Genomic DNA, 13856 nt, shown 5'->3' on the forward strand with positions numbered 1-13856 from the left:
GGTGGCTGGACCAAATAAATGCAGATCTTATCGAGAAAGGAACAACACTGCAGGATGTGAAAGGAGACAGGAACCCATGGAGGCATATTGTCCACAAAAGTCCTACCCAGCCCGCTGGAAATATACTCAGATGCTGATAATAGGTAAGATTTACTGCAGCAAGAAAAGAGCTCACCTGACAAAATGCCTGGTTAGTCCTAGTGTTAAGCTAAAATGCTTGCTACTGAATGGTGTGTGTGTGTCTCAACGACAGAAGCAATAAAGACAATCTGACATTGTGCTACCAGTGAATTCTTGAGCTCCACAACAACCCAAAGAAAAGTGCCATTGTTTTGGAATTGCTGGTTATTTGAATTTCATATTAGAGATATTCTACAGTAATCACATATGTCCTACACTGAGTTTTAATAAATTGCATTTCTTCTTGAAACTTTTCATCATCATGCTGCTTCATCTTTTCCACTGAAATAGCAGGTCAAACTTATGCAACTACTATGCCAAGAAAATTGTTCCAGAAAATAGCTACAAAAACAAAATGTAGTTTTTTATTTCGTATTTCTGGTTTTCCTTTATGTCTCATTAGACGCCTTTGTACTAACAGGAAAGTACAACGGTAACACTGAGACAATACAACAAAACAGCAAGAAAGAATGACATTCTTTCAAAAGTTTTTTCCAAAGTAGATAAATGAAAGAAAATGAACTTATCTCTCCGTTCCCCATCTTTATATAACCTTGAAATCTTACACTGTACTAATTTTGAGGAACTGCTTATTAATATTACCAACAGATTTTAAGAAAAAAAAATAAGCTTACCAATTGAAAAAACACACACACACACACTTGTTTTAAGGAAGGAAACCGATCTTTTCCAGTGTTGACATGTAACTTATAAACTCTGCAGCCTGTCAAAACATTAAAGCCCAGTTTCTTCAACAAATGTCGAGCGTTAACACTGATGTTAACGAGATTTAAAATATGGGTGAAGAGCCCCGATAAATCTTGTAGTACGCTCGCCTGTGGTAGGTCACGGGCCCCAAGAAATCTCATTTTATTCACGACACTGATTTCGGTCTCCCTGAGACATCTCTTCACCATATATTGAACTATTTCGGACTTGCACGTTGAGTAGAATAAATCTTAGATGTATATCTGCTACTTTTCTCTTATTCAAGCCCTTCGTTTATTCTTTGATTTAGTTTTCAAACGCTTACTTTCTTCCTGCCGGATCGGTCAATACGTAATACAGTGTTAGCTGATGACTACATTTTAGAAGAATTGTACGCCGATGATCGCTCAAATGGATATAGTGATTGTAAATTAGTGGAAACTGAATGCAAGAGTGATGGTGGAAGTCATATTCTAGCCCCTACAGACGCATAATTTACGTTATGTGTTCATTTATTCAAGTGGCTCTGATGACAATGATTTAAACATTGATGTATTAAGAAATGACGCTGAGGATGGTTTTATGAAGACAAATCCGAGATATTTAGAACAGTTTCAAGACAGACAAGGCCTGACATACGTCCCATAAGATAATGCACTCTAGTACGCTCAGTAGAAAAATGTCCAGTCCACAGGGTATGTGACAAGCTCAAGCATCCGGTCAGCAATGTGTTAACACACAATTTAACAAAATGGCTGTCTTGTCAAATATTCTTAACAAACAAATTGTTAAATTAACATGGCAGCAGCTCTGTGTTAAACCTATTCACAGTAGTTAAAATTTCAAAATGGTAGCATGTAGAAAACATGAGTATGAAGCTTTACTGCAGTTTTGAAGACTATTTATAAACTGAAGAACTAAGAGAAAACAACTTTTGAAGTTGTCAGAAGAAAGTTTTCAACTTAGACACCAAATTACCGAAGCCTTAATGAACAAGGTACTAGAAGAATTTGAAAACAGGTTAGTTTCCCCACAGACTGGAACTTATCAGTGCCTTCAGTGCAGCAGTTGCTTATAGTTCTCATGTATTATGCTTCAGACTCTCTTCATGTAATTGTTGATGACTATGTTAAAGAGTGCAAGGGAGTGTAGAATTCTGCAAAGAATTCCTGCTACTATTGCAGCTTTAAGAAGCCATTGCATTATTTTTCCTGCGGTAAAAGGAATGATAATGTCTTAAATGATTTTGAGGCAATCATCACATTTTCCCAGTGATGTAGGAGCCTTAGATTGCACTTGTATAAGAACACATTGAATACTCTGATATAACAGCCTGTTTTTTCATTTTTCAAGCACACTCTCATACTTTCAAATTAAATCCATTCAACATTTGTCTCGCATTACTTCTTACTCGGGCGTGTAAGGAGTAGGTAGTCCTACTCAAATGTCAACCTCACCTGCACGTGGTGCACCCTGCTTTGGACTGATGAGGCTCTGGCGACCGAGCGACTCCCGGGACAAGGAGTCCCCCTCTGCTATGCCAACGGCTCCCTATGAAGCCGGACGAGCTGGCAGGGGATGGGGCACTGTCTTGCCCTTGAGGTGGAAAACCACCTCTAAAGGCTGAAGAACCATATATGGTCCACGGCATAGAAAGTCCTCAATAGCAGACCAGGCGTAGGGACAACTGAAACTTCCCTGGCGGCTGGGAAGACGGACGAAGGCTGCAGCAGTCTTGGAGCCTCCAGTCGTCGTTACTCTTATGCCACTGGGGACAGGTTCCGAGTCTGTCAAGAAATGTGAGACTGTTGATGTGCAGCAGTATTCCCACACTAAAAGATGTCACACACAGGCGTCTTCTAAAGAACTGAGCACATACACTACAAGTCCTGCGGCGATCGGGGAGTTGTGAAGGGAGCAGGATTGTATAGCCTGGGAGCTCCTAGTGACGAACCGGCAAGTAGGCGACGAATGTGTGATCGCCGTTTTGCTTGAAGAGAGGCTGTAAAGCAACTCGTGTGCTGCATTCGTGACTAAGCAGGCCTATTCAGGAACCACTCTGCTCATCGCACCCAGAGGGTACACCATAAGCAGTCAAAAGAAAATAAAGATGAATTTTGCAACCTGGAACATCCGTACTCTAATGGATAATGATACGGCTAATCAGGTAGAAAGGAAAACGGCTATCGTGGCTCATGAACTAAAAATATTTAACATCGATATTGCAGCACTGACTGAAGCTAGAAGGCTCGAAGGACAAATTAAAGAACAAGGAGGCAGATACACTTTCTTCTGGAAAGGTAAAAGCATTCATGAGCCCCGCGTTCATGGTGTTGGTTTTGCCATTGCAAATGAACTTGTCCCTCACCTTGAACTTCCTTCTGGGTTAAATGAAAGACTCGTGAGCTTACACCTCAAGCTCGCCAACAATCAATGAGTTACAGTAATTAGTGCCTATGCTCCGACCGTCACTTGTGAAGAAAATGAAAAAGAAGCATTCTACTGCCAACTTGACACACTTCTAACAATACCACAAACTGACAAAATCATTCTCTTTGGAGACTTCAATGCACGAGTTGATAGAGACTCAACGCTATGGTCCAAAGTAATTGGAAAAAGAGGGAGTAGGGAATTGCAACTCAAATGGAACCCTTTTGCTCACGCAGTGCTCAAGAGCACAATCTATCACTAATACCCTCTTCAGACAAAAGGATAAATTTAAAACATCATGGCAACATCCACGGTCAAAACACTGGCATCTGATTACATAATTGTACGCCCTCAAGACCAACACGATGTGTTAATCACAAAGGCTCTAACAAGTGCCGACGACTGCTGGACGGACCACCGACTTATACGGTCCACGATGACCCTTCACATCCACGAGCAGCATAGGAAACTGAGAAAACTTACGAGACCTAAAATGAACAGAGACTGTCTCAAGGATCTAGCACTAAAGCAAAATTTCAACAACTCCTAGGTGATAAACTGCCGGATGAATTTCCTGAAAGCACTGAAGAACACTGGGTAACACTGAAGACTGCAAAACTATCAGCCGGTGAAGAATCGGTAGGACACCTTAGGGTCAAACACCAAGACTGGTTTGATGAAACTGATCAAAAAATTCAGACTCTTAATAGACAAAAAGAGAGCAGCACACCAAGCTTGGCAGATCAATCCTAGTTCACTAGCCGAAACAACAACACTAGAGCCTTTTTCAACATGATAAAAACCGTATATGGCCCAAAAGTTCAAGGATTAAAACCTCTTAAATCTAGGGATGGCTCTACACTTCTAAAAGACAGCAATTCAATTAATGCACGATGGAAAAAACATTTCCATGAACTGCTGAACAAGGATCCACAGATCAACATAGTAGAAATCTTGAAACACAAAAACCTATAAAATCTCACCTTGGCGAAGTACCTTCCTTAGACGTTGAACATACATACATACATTATCATTATAGACTGTAATGCCTTTCAGCGTTCAGTCTGTAAGCCTCTGAGAATTTACTAAACGTCGCCACAATCCTCGATTTGCAACCAGTGTTGTGGCCTCAGCTAGTTCTATACCTCTTATCTTTAAATCTTTAGAAACCAAGTCTAATCATCGTCGTCTTGGTCTACCTCTACTTCTCTTACTCTCTGAAACAGAGTGCATTATTCTCCTAGGTAACCTATCCTCCTCCATTCGCCTCACCTGACCCACCACCGAAGCCGGTTTATGCGTACAGCTTCATCCATCGAGTTCATTCCTAAATTAGCCTTTATCTCCTCATTCTGAGTACCATCCAGCCATTGTTCCCCCCTGTTTGTACCAGCAATCAGTCTTGCTCCTTTCACGTCTGCTACTTCTAACCTATTAATAAGATAACCTGAGTCCACCCAGCTTTCGCTCCCATAAAGCAAAGTTGGTCTGAAAACAGACCGATGTAAAGATAGTTTCGTCTGGGAGCTGACTTCCTTCTTACAGAATACTGTTGATCGCAACTGCGAGCTCACTGCATTAGCTTTACGACACCTCGATTCAATCTCACTATATTACCATCCTGGGAGAACACACAACCTAAATACTTGAAATTATCAACCTGTTCTAGCTCTGTATCACCAATCTGACATTCAATTCTGTTGAATTTCTTACCTACTGACATCAATTTAGTCTTCGAGAGGCTAATTTTCATACCATACTCATTGCACCTATTTTCAAGTTCCAAGATATTACACTTCAGGCTTTCGGCACAATCTGCCATTAAGACCAAGTCGTCAGCATAGGCCAGACTGATTACATTTCCACCTAACTGAATCCCTCCCTGCCATTTTATACCTTTCAGCAGATGATCCATGTAAACTACGAACAGCAACGGTGAAAGATTACAGCCTTGTCTAACCCCTGTAAGTACCCTGAACCAAGAGCTTATTTTAGCATCAATTCTCACTGAAGCCCAATTGTCAACATAAATGCCTTTGATTGATTTTAATAATCTACCTTTAATTCCATAGTCCCCCAGTATGGTGAACACCTTTTCCCTCGGTACCCTATCATATGCTTTCTCTAAACACAACTGCGTAATCCTCTCGTAGCATTTTTCAATTAACTGGCGCATACTGAAAATCTGATCCTGACAGCCTCTCTGTGGTCTGAAACCACACTGGGTTTCATCCAACTTCCTCTCAACGACTGATCGCACCCTCACTTCCAAGATGCCAGCAAATACTTTGCCCAATATACTAATCAATGAGATAGCTCGATAGTTGTTGCAATCCTTCCTGTTCCCTTGCTTTTGTCCAATCTGAAGGTACCATACCAACACTCCATGCTAATCTTACTACTCTATGAAGCCATTTCATCCCTGCCTTCCCACTATACTTCACCATTTCAGGCCTAATTTCATCTATTCCTGCTGCCTTATGACAATCCTTTCCACTTCCTCAAGCATAATTTCACCAACATCATTTTCCTCCTCCCCATGAGCTTGGTTGTTTGAAACACCACTAGGATGATTTCCTTTTACATTGAGAAATGTACAAAATATTCCCTCCACCTCTCCAGTGATTCCCTGGGATCTATTATGAGTTCACCTGAATTACTCAAAACACTGTTCATTTCCCTTTTCCCTCCCTAAGATTCTTTATTACTGTCCAGAAAGGTTTCCCTGCTGCTTGACCCAGCCTTTCCAGGTTGTTACCAAAATCTTCCCACGACTTCTTTTTGGATTCAACAACTATTTGTTTCACTCTGTTTCTTTCATCTACGTACAGATCCCTGTCAGCCTCAGCCCCTGTTTGGAGCCATTTCTGATAAGCCTTCTTTTTACGTTTACAAGCTGCTCTCACTTCATCATTCCACTAAGATGTTCGCCTTTTCCCATCTTTACACACAGTTTTTCCTAGACATTCCCTTGCTGTTTCTACTACAGCATCCCTGTATGCCATCCATTCACCTTCTATATCCTGAACCTGCTTTTGTCTACTGTTTGAAACTTCTCACTAATCATATCCATGTACTTCTGTCGAATTTCCTCGTCCTGGAGATGTTCTACCCTTATTCGTTTGCAGACAGATTTCACTTTCTCTATCTTAGGCCTAGAGATACTTAGTTCACTACAGATCAGATAGTGGTCTGTATCACGAAAAATCCGCGGAAAACTCGTACATTCCTAACAGATTTCCTGAATTCAAAGTCTGTTAAGATATAGTCTATTATGGATCTGGTACCCCTAGCCTCCTATGTGTAGCGGTGAATAGCCTTATGCTTGAAGAATGTATTCTTAACAGCTAAACCCATACTAGCACAGAAGTCCAGCAAATGCTTCCCATTCCCATTAGCTTCTCATACCTTGGCAGCCATCTCTCAGCAAATGGTAATCTTGATGATGAGATTCAACACCACATCAAATGTGCTAGTATGACTTTTGGTTGTTTTTGAGTAAGGATCTTTGATAATCATAATATCAGCACTCAGATCAAGCTTTATGTGTACAAAGCTATCGTTATACAGTGGAACCTCGATTATCCGTTCCCGGAAAATACGTTTTCCCGGAATATGCGTTCAAATTACGTGGTCCCGCGAGCATCGTAATTAAATCACGTTGTAAAAGTCCCGCATTATCCGTTCCTCGAAAAAACGATTTCCCGGATCAACCGTCCAGAAATTCCAGTCCCATCAACGCTAAATCCTCGATCAATCGTTTTTTAATAAACTGTGTCTCTCGAAAGGACGGCTATGGCATACCGGTATTTATAGATCTTGGCGTTAACGCCCCGTGTTTGCGATAATTAAAGCAAGTACCGGTACTGTACCGGTACCTACTGGAAAAGCGATCGGCGGGGAACTTAAAGGGACCATCTTAGCATCGCATTCGGGTGGTATTGTTTAGAGAATGTCGGAAAATCATAAAGCAGAGACTGGCCACAACAATTGCAAGGAGACATGGCGCATTTCGAGAGCTCTGTTTGAAGACGGAACGAGTTTCGTCAAATGTTCGCACTTATAAAACGTCCATATTATGTCCAGGGTTAGATGTTTATATGTTTACATTTTTTTCGATCGTACTGCCGAACAGGTTTTCGGCACTTTGCTCAGGGCACTGTAGAGTAACTGGGCTTTCAGGCAGGAATCGAAACTGCTCCTTCTTAACACAAATCCTGTGTTTTTTATATTATCGTACATGATTATGGTAGCGAGACCAGAACAGATGCTGCACCTTACATTTTAAAAAATAAGAAAGCCATGGGCGGTCTTGGGATTGCCTATTACTGTTTAGGTCCTAATGTAAGACTGAGAATTCTACGTTTTCGTGTTAAAATACCAAAACCCGCAGTCGTTTTATTTGCGCACATTACATTTTAAATGGTTGGTATTATTTCCAACTCGTACTGACACGTGCAGCGAGCGCGCTTTCCAGATGACCTCAAGGTCACGAATAACCGTAATTTCTAAAGTTTTCATGATATTTCTTTTATCTTTCCAATTTGACTGGATTTGTGACGCGCAGAACTGAATATAATGCATTCGAGAACTTTTAAGAATCGATACTTACATTCGAAACCATGTTTTCGAGCTCAACATAACCTTTAAAAGTCTATGTAGGCCTAATTTGCGCGGTACGAGATTTCCAGAAACTGACTACGAACTGCATACCGGAGACCAAATTACAATGAAAGATTAAGAAATGAAGGGATTTCGCCATCATTTTGGGAGCTTTTGTATCTAATGTGCTTTATTTTATTAGATGAGAGAATTAAAAAGCTACTTGTGGTCGATTGTCGTTTGGCTTGGCGTTATTAGATTTTTCGAAGAGTTTGGCTAGCCTAATCAAAGTTGCTGAACTGAAAGAAGTTTTCACGGGAAACTGACGAAGATTCCCCTGCAAAATTGAATATAAAGTATCGAGATTTTGAACTCTCGTACCGGTAATTAATGCGGTTTCGCGGTCTAACATGCCTGCCTCTCACCCAGAGGGCCCGGGTTCAATTGCGACCAGGTCAGGCAATTTTATCTGGATATACGTCTGGTTCCAGGTCCACTCAGCCTACGTGATTACCTTTAGTTGTGGAGCTATCTAATGGTGAGATGGCGACCCCGATCTACAGAGCCAGGAATATCGACCGAGAGGATTCGTTGCACTGACCATGCGCCCTCGTAATCTGCAGGCCTTCGGGCTGAGCAGCGGTCGCTTGGCAGGCAAAGTCCCAATGGGACTGTAGTTTGGTTTGGTTTAGGAGTTTTTGTAAGATTATAATTATACACATTTCATTTTTGTGATGTTTAGCCAAATTGTTGATGGTTTTCATTCAATCCCGGATTTTCCGTTTTCCCGTGTTGTACGTTTTATTTTCATGGTCCCTCGAAAAACGGAGAATCGAGGTTTCACTGTATAATCTCTTACATATGGATGACAAAACGTGGACTACCTACAGGAGGCACATACGATGCCTGGAAAAATACCATCAACGTTGCCAGAAGGATCCTGAGGGTGAAATGGCAAGATCAACGCACTAACATCAGTGTTCTGGAAGAAGCTAACTCCACTAGCATTGAGGCCATGATAATCAAGCACCAACTTTGCTGGACAGCCCACATCGTTCGCATGCCTGAATTCCGTCTCCCAAAACAAGTTACGTACTCCCAGCTAAAGGATGGTCATAGGAAACTTTGAAGACCACAAAAGCATTACAAAAGATGCACTAAAAACCAACATGGGAAAGTGTCAAATGAAACTAACAAATGGGAAGCTACGGCCTGTAGCCGCACAGTCTGGCGTCGCTATGTCTGGGAAGGAACGCAGCGCTTTGAGCAAGAAAGGCGGAGAACAGAAATTGACAAGCGCAATGCAAGAAAACAATGTAAGCTAATGAAGAAAAACCAAACTACACAGCTAGTACCTAACAGAACAAATGTGTGGGGAAAATGTGGGAAAATCTGCGGTTCTGGGATTGGCCTCTGCAGTCACTTAATATCTCACAAAAACTAAGTTCTTCAGGAAGACAATCATACTCGTTTATGAGGGATAGCCCATCACTTCTTACTCGACATGTTTACGTCTTACAAATACAACCTATAATAATGCCAGCCATGCTTGACAAAAGACTATTCCAACATATGGCTAGGAATGATTTAAAAGAAACAAAAAGAGGCTCACTGCCAAACACATTCAGAAATCTCACAGAAACATTATTGGTTTTTAACAATTGTAACAAAGGTTGGAAATGTGTTTGTGAAATAGGATACTTATAACTAGTGTTAAATTAATAAATGTTAGTTAACAGTTGTTAAATAGAATTTAACACAGAATTGGAGAAATCTGGCCTTCCCATTAGTACACTAACATATTCCATTTATTATTATTATTATGATTATTATGATCATCGTTTTCTGGACGCATGTCATAGTGTACCAAGTGTTACATATCAAGTTTCAACACACTAAAAAACTTGCAAGTTATACACAAATTTATTTGTTCTGCCTGAACACTGCAACTCCTCAACAATTACTTTTTTCAAATACAGATGAGGAGTACAGTATGAATATCAATTCCAGTTTTAGTTTCAGTTTTGTCTGTCAAATGATTGTGTCTATGCTACAATATTTACTGGCATGGAAGATGGTATTCGAGTAGAAGGCATCTAGGCTATGAACAAAAACAAAATTCGTAAGTGCAGGGCGCTAAACCAAAATGTAAAGTGCCAAACTTCCCAAAAGGAATTTTTGACATTTTAAGTGCCATCCTCCACTTGCACTAGCAAAGTAGATGCAACTGGAGCAATTCTTCAAGAGGAATACATAATGTGCTAGATAGATCGTTTCAAGTAGCTCCCATGTTGCGTTCAGTCTGCAGCTATGGCTGACTAGGAAGATCATGCTTAAATTGCAAAGAAATAGTGGTATGCCATACACATTGGAAAAAAAAAAAAACCCACCAAACTTATCTCCAAAACAATCAACTTAGGTAAGGACATGTACTACAGTCGCCAGTTAGTGTTTATCAACTTCGGAATCCATTTCTGAAGACAGAGAGAAGAATCGTTGTTCTGGAACGAAACTGCAGGCTAACAAGCATCAGCTGAAATCTCATCTGGCTTGCATACATTTCTGTAAAAAAGGTTTGGCAGCTCATTCTAAAACAAAGGATAGTTTTGTGGTCCAATAACTGCTGCAGGCACAACAATAACGGTAAAGATGGCTAAGATGCTGACACTTTTGGCAAAGGGGTACTTCACGGAAATTACCCACAAGTTCCCAGTATGTGGACAAACATTCCTGTCTTGTAATCCGGACTTTGCATTAACTGAAAAATGCAAAAAAGACACGAGAACCCTAGGTTCTCCGAGACTTTCCTGAAAAAATGACTTGTGCAAACAAAGAAGTTTTTTTTAAGTAGTTAACAACACTGAGTTCATTGAATGGATGGAAGTCTCAAACTTTTTGGTGGAAAAAAATATATATATATTTTCAAAGCAACCAAGATAAAAGTTACTCAGGAAAACTGGTATTTTTCAGGTGAAGATATGCTATTCGTATTAAGGGGGTCTGAAAATCCTGGAGTGTACTACTATATGGTTGTGGGAGCTAGACAATTGGAAGAAAAGGAAGGATTCATTGAAAGCAAATGAAATGTAGATTTGGAGTGAAATGACGAGGACATGCTGGACTCAAGAAAAAAACTAATCCAGATGTTCTACAGGAAGTCAATGAGCCCCTCTCTTAAGCCTGACAGACCTTTCCCAAATTCCTGATTGGTTATTGAAGGACCCATTATTTGCCCCAGTACTTCACTGATGTCTGATTTCTTTATCACTGTACAATTCTTCTGCATATATTCTCGCCAAAGTACACATCCTTCATTATCTACCAGTGTTTCTATCCTTGTCCTTCAGCAGGGTGGATTTTGTTTTAGGCTTGTACTGCAGGGATTAAATTTTATAATATGCCTGACCCTGCCTTCCATATCTGGTATCATTTTCAATTTCTTCAGCTACTTCTATTGTCCACTTTTCTTTCTCCTCTCTGCACTTAATTGATCAGATTTTTTATTCCTTTAGTCTTCCAATTCATTTTATTTCCTCAATTTATTCCTCTCTCCTATAATATTTAATATCTCATCTGTCATCCAGTGTTTTCTTGCCTCCAGTTTCCTGTACCTAAAACCTCATTTGCAGCCTCCACTATCACATCCATTATTTTGATCCACCCTCTTAATTCTTCTGAATGTCTTGCTATCACTTCATTGGTCTTCTCTTTGAAGAATCGCTTAGTTTCCTCGTTCTTCAGACCATCCAAATGCCCATTTTTTCCTTTTTGGTTTTCTATACTCTTCTTAGCTGGATATTGTCTTTAGCTACAGAAGATTATGTTCACTGTCGGGCTAAACTTTATTTCGGTAATGACGTTTAACTAAAATTTAATCTATCTGGAATCTTTTGATGTTATCTAGTGTTTTCCAAGTATATCTACTTCTATTATGCACTTCAAAGAGTATCTGTAATTACCATTTCATATTGTTCATCCTCTCTCACCCATTTGGTTCGTTTCACCTAAACCAAACTTTACTGTGGTTTTCTTCCCATTGAGTGAGCCAACAACTGCATTGAAGTCACCCAGTAATAACACGATGTCTTTGTCATTTGTCAGCTTGAGTAGATCGTTGATTTGCTCATACAATAGTTCTATCTCATCAACAATTGATAGGTAATTTGCCACCTGGGCAACTGCCCTAAATGCAGATCACTGATGACAGATTGATGGACACCTCTTCATAAGTAAAATATGTAATACTTTTTGTATCTTTAATGCAATTAAATGGGCCAATAAACTTTGGAGGTTTGAATCATCTTAGCAGGTTTTTTTAACAGCAAGGAAGACCATAGGTGTTAAATTATTTCTAATTTTTGACTTTGTTTAAGAGATCAACAGTTTCTATGATGAATTCTAAAGTGCTTCTTCAATAATAAGGATCAATATAATAGCTATTAATGCAATTTAGACAAGCATTATAAAGGAAACAGAGAGGGGGGGATGGGGGAGGAATGTGTGTGTTGAAAATTGGTACGTTTTAAACTATTATTTGTGCTTTTACTGAAAGTAAGGTTAATACATCTTAGAACAGGGTGTCTACTGAGTTCCATCTTCAAAATTCCTGTAAATATCCAGTATATTCAGTATAACTATCAGCAACAATCCAGTACTAATGCTATGAATTTTTTTAAAGTTCCTTAGGAACAATTGAGGAGCTAGATGCAATAACAGCGTGTCTACTTCCGCTATTATTGCACGCTTACTGTTTACAGATTTCCTGGTCCCTTCACTACAACTCAGTGTAGGTCTTAGTTCACTAGGATGCCGCTAAAAGTCAGGCGCTCACTAAACCTGGTACCATGCGCTACGCTGTTATTGCATGAGGCATGCTTCACAAGTGGCACGTTCAGCTGCCGCCAGTTCTCTGGCTGGAGAAGATGTCAGCGAGTGGAAGAGAAGGTTTTGTGGCGTCACATTTAATAAAAGACTGAGTATCAGCACTTTGACCTATATTTCTGAGAATGCCCTCTGCTGAAAGCAACATATTCATGATACAGAAGTTTGTGCGACTTTATTACCATAATGGAGTTTTACCAGAGTCACAGTCCTACACTCCTAACTATGTACCATTTACCTTCTTAAAGAGGAATGATAGCTTTCTCAGTTTTAATGATTAGAGGCTATATGATGTAAGTGTGGTGTAAAAGCAGACAAAAGGGTTGATGTTATTTCACCAATGAAATACTTAAAAACTGAAAATGTTGAGTGGTATGTGAAAGTCATGTCTGTGTGTAATGATTCCCTAGAGTCTGCTAATGCAGCATGTGAAGATGAATCAACCTGATTTTGATCAATGATGCATTTGAGTATTTCAAACAAGTAAGACACACAATGTCTAAATTCCAATTATATACTTTGTTATCTGCTTTTTGTTCCTTTTCTTTTCTTTTAGGTTTAGAAAGTAATTTTGTAAATGAAGGAATAAATGTTGTTCAGAAAAGAATGATACTAATTTTATAACATTTCAACTATTTGTTGGGGAAGGCGGAGGGATTACCGTAGCCTAATACCATAGTAGGAGAGAGCACTGTAACAAAACGCAAAAAGTAATAAATAATGTTATTTGCTTTACGTCCCAGTAACTACTTTTTTACGGTCTTTGGAGACGCCGAGGTGCCGGAATTTAGTCCCGCAGGAGGTTTTCTTACGTGCCAGTAAATCTACAGACACGAGGCTGTCTTATTTGAGCACCTTCAAATACCACCGGACTGAGCCAGGATTGAACATGCCAAGTTGGGGCTAGAAGGCCAGCGCCTCAACCGCCTGAGCCACTCAGCCCGGCAAACTCAAAAAGAACGAAAAAGTTGAATAATGGTTTTATCTTTCTTAGTTGACAATTTTTTTTTTTAAAGGAATTTGTTCTTAATTTTAGTAAGTTTAGACATTTTGGA

The 13856-nt window shown here is 39.8% G+C and overlaps 1 protein-coding gene across 9 annotated transcripts in view; it reads right to left on the reverse strand.

Moving 5' to 3' along the window:
* Positions 1–13856, reverse strand: part of Larp4B (La-related protein 4B) — a 965589-nt gene that overhangs the window by 408900 nt on the left and 542833 nt on the right. The window lies entirely within an intron of this gene.

Source organism: Anabrus simplex, chromosome 5, assembly GCF_040414725.1.
Source record: "Anabrus simplex isolate iqAnaSimp1 chromosome 5, ASM4041472v1, whole genome shotgun sequence".
NCBI lineage: Eukaryota > Metazoa > Arthropoda > Insecta > Orthoptera > Tettigoniidae > Anabrus > Anabrus simplex.